The sequence below is a fragment of the Myotis brandtii genome, unplaced genomic scaffold, assembly GCF_000412655.1.
Source record: "Myotis brandtii unplaced genomic scaffold, ASM41265v1 scaffold1083, whole genome shotgun sequence".
NCBI classification, from domain to species: domain Eukaryota; kingdom Metazoa; phylum Chordata; class Mammalia; order Chiroptera; family Vespertilionidae; genus Myotis; species Myotis brandtii.
The window spans coordinates 295,993-299,461 of record NW_005353685.1 but is presented as its reverse complement, the minus strand read 5'-3'; positions in this window follow the sequence as shown (position 1 = coordinate 299,461).

Genomic DNA, 3,469 nt, shown 5'->3' with positions numbered 1-3,469 from the left:
TACTCCCCACGGTTATTTCCCCTTAATTTGGGAGCTAATTGCCTGAATATTGGTCACGAGTTTTGCAAAGAGATGGTTAAAATCCGACAGTAACACTGAGTTACCGGTAGTGGTGATTAAAACAAGAAAATGGATAAATATCATGAGCATGACCTGAAGGTGAAGTCAGTGAAATTAGTGATTTTGATAAAACAAAAGAGTCAGTTTCTTTCTCTGCTTTTCCTAAATCAAACAGACTAGATAGCTTCTCTTAGCCATGTTTTCTTTCCGGTAGCACTTGGAGACCTGGGATACTGAATTCAGATAGTTGATCATGAACAAACGTGTAAGCACCTACTCTAAGAATCAGGATGCTGCTGCCTCTCACACAGCCTCAGTGGTGCGGAGGAAACAGTTGCCTCTCACTAGAAGTGGACTGGGAGCAGTGATGGGAGAGGTAGAAGGCATGCCGCTCTGTCTCAGAACCAGAGACATTCACAATACTTGTGACTTTTCCATAGGCTGCCAAAAACAGAAATGAGACCTCACTTTGATTCAGGGAAATTTGCCCACCTACGACCATTTCACTACTAAGGTTCCAAGAAAGAAAAAAAGTGGTAGGGACACCTGAGAGTGACTCAGATGTGAAAGCAGATGCAATATCAGGAGAGAGGCTAGAAAAGGTGGAGGCTAGGGTGGGTGAGCCGCTGCATCTACAGGCGAGAGCAGAAAGGTCAGCATTGGTGTTTGCACTGGCTGGCTGGCCTGAGGACCACCTGCATTTGCAATCCCCAGGAAGCTTATTTAAAATGCAGATGCCCCAGATGGCCTGACTCAGAGCCCCAGGGGGGTGGGCCCCAGACTCCAAGAGTTCAACTAACTTTACAGGCATGAAGTTTGAAAATCATTGCTTTAGAACTGGTGGAGCCAGTCTTACCTGTTGCCACTTGGAGTTAGAGATGGTCATTCACTGATTCTAGCAAATGAATGTACTCTTACCTGTAGCCTGTTTTATGTGAGTGCCTGGTTAGCACCTGGACAGAATCATTGGGGCCCCCAGTCAGCCAGCAGAAGGTAGCCACATGGAGACTCAGATTCTGACTAGCCCCTCTTACATCTCTTCTTCCTTCTTCCCTTTATCTCCCTTTTCTCAATTGTGCACTATAAAGTAGTTCCTAGAGATGTGTGTGTGTGTGTGTGTGTGTGTGTGTATGTTTGCTAATCAGTAAAATAACAAAACAAATAAAACCAAAAACATTTCGGTGATCAACATAGGACTGGCAAGTAAGGACATTGACACATACTAGAGGCCCAGTGCACGAGATTTGTGCACTCGGGGGTGAGGGGGTCCCCTCAGCCCGGCCTGTGCCCTCTTGCAGTCCGGGAGCCCTCAGGGGATGTCCAACTGACAGCTGGTGGGCCTAAGCTGTCAGTTGGACATCCTTAGCGCTGCCATCACTGCTGTGCTCACCAGCTGTGAGCCGTGAGCCTGGCTTCTGGCTGAGCAGTGTTCACCCTGTGGGAGCGCATTGACCACCAGGGGGCAGCTCCTGCGTTGAGCGTCTGCCCCCTGGTGGTCAGTGCTCATCATAGTGACCTGTCATTCCACCATTTGGTCGATTTGCATATTACCCTTTTATTATATAGGATTATCACCATGCTTGTGTAAAACAAAGAAGGCACTCACTGTATTAACATCATTGTTCTCTATGTTGCCATTTCTAAGAACTACCAGTGTAGAATGCTGAATTTATCCAAGGGCAATGCCACTTGATGCACTGGAATGGATTGGTTGAGGGGATGATTGGCTAAGGAGAGAGCTATCTTCTCTGGCTGGGGAGAGGAAAGGACATTGAGGAGGTGGTTCCTCAATGGGTCTTGAGTGCTAGGCAGGATTCAACATGTCAGGGTCATTTTCTAGAGATGAGATAGCAGAAGTCTAGGCAAGGGAATGGGAGCAAGATGTGCTGGGAGATAGGAAATCTGCTGGGTGTCTTAGACTTAGATAGGAGAAAGAGATGAATTGAACACAGGAAAGGTCTTTCCAATTATCTTGACTGATCACTATGTACTGGGCACCATATTTATATGTCCCATTTAATTTTTGTAGCAATTCTTACAAATATGTAAACTGAAGCACAGAGAGATTAAATTATTACCTGAGACCACGACTGTATGAATCTGACTGAAATATTTCTCTTAGGTTGCCGAAGGAGGAATGCATGAGGCCAGAATGGTGAGGGATCATGAATTTATTCAATCATCCACCCACCAGGTGGCTGAGCCTGGATAGCTCCAGCACCCAGTGACGGGAGTCAGCGGCTTTTAAAGGACTTTTGGTGGGCTTTTTTCTGAGCGGAGACTTCTTTACCCGGAGGGGAGATAATGGAATGTGGTCACCACAAGTGTAATGTGGTCTCAGCAAAGGGAATGTCCATAGTGAAATGACCTGAAAAGCCAGTTCCTGGGGGAGGGGTATCAGTTCAATTACTGGATCAAACCTAACAATTTCCATGTCTGACTCCAAAGTCCATGCTCTTTCCTTGCACCAACTTTCTCTGTTGACCTTGAGTGACAGGAAATTGTGGTTGGCACTTACATGCCAGGAACTGTACACTTTACATCCATGAGCTCATTTACTCTTTAAAATAAGCCTATGAGGTAGGTACTCTTGTTACTACCTACAGATAAGGAACTGAAGCCCAGAGAAGTTCAGCAACTTATAGAGTCACTTGAAACCTAAGACTGATTCTAGAGCCCAGGCTCTTAACCATTCTTGGGATTGACTCTATTGTGGGAAAGTTTCAGAACTGATGTCACAGAATACTTGTAGCACATATACTAAATTTATTTATTTATTTATTTTTGGATGAAGCCAGTAACAGATCAGGGAATTTTTCTTTCTTACCTTTAACTCAATCTTTCCCATATTGTTCTAGCTCCTCCTCCTCTTCCTCCTCTTCCTCCTCCTCTTCCTCCTCCTCCTCCTCCACTTCCCCCTCCTCCTCCTCAAATACACAACTGTACTGTATTTGCTTGACAAATATTAGAACTCACTCAGCTCAAGCAACCAGCTGTCTCCCCTAGCCAAAGGTAGATGATCTGAGTAGGATCCCTAGCAACGGCCAGGCCCCCCCCCCCCGCCTTTAGTCATCAGGGCTAGATTAGGGCTTGGTAGAATTGATGGGAATAGGCCAAGTGGAGAGGATGAAAGTTCCATTGACAGGGACAAAAGATAGTTCTTGTAGTGCTGATGCCTGGAAAGGGGACTCCAATTACAGCAGCCTCTGGTCAATTGTTAAGTTATTTTATTTTATTTTTATTTTTTTTAATTTTTATTTTTTTTAAATTTACTTTATTCAGGAAAGTATATATTTTTTAAAATATATTTTATTGATTTTTTTACAGAGAGGAAGGGAGAGAGATAGAGTTAGAAACATCGATGAGAGAGAAACATCGATCAGCTGCCTCCTGCACATCCCCCACTGGG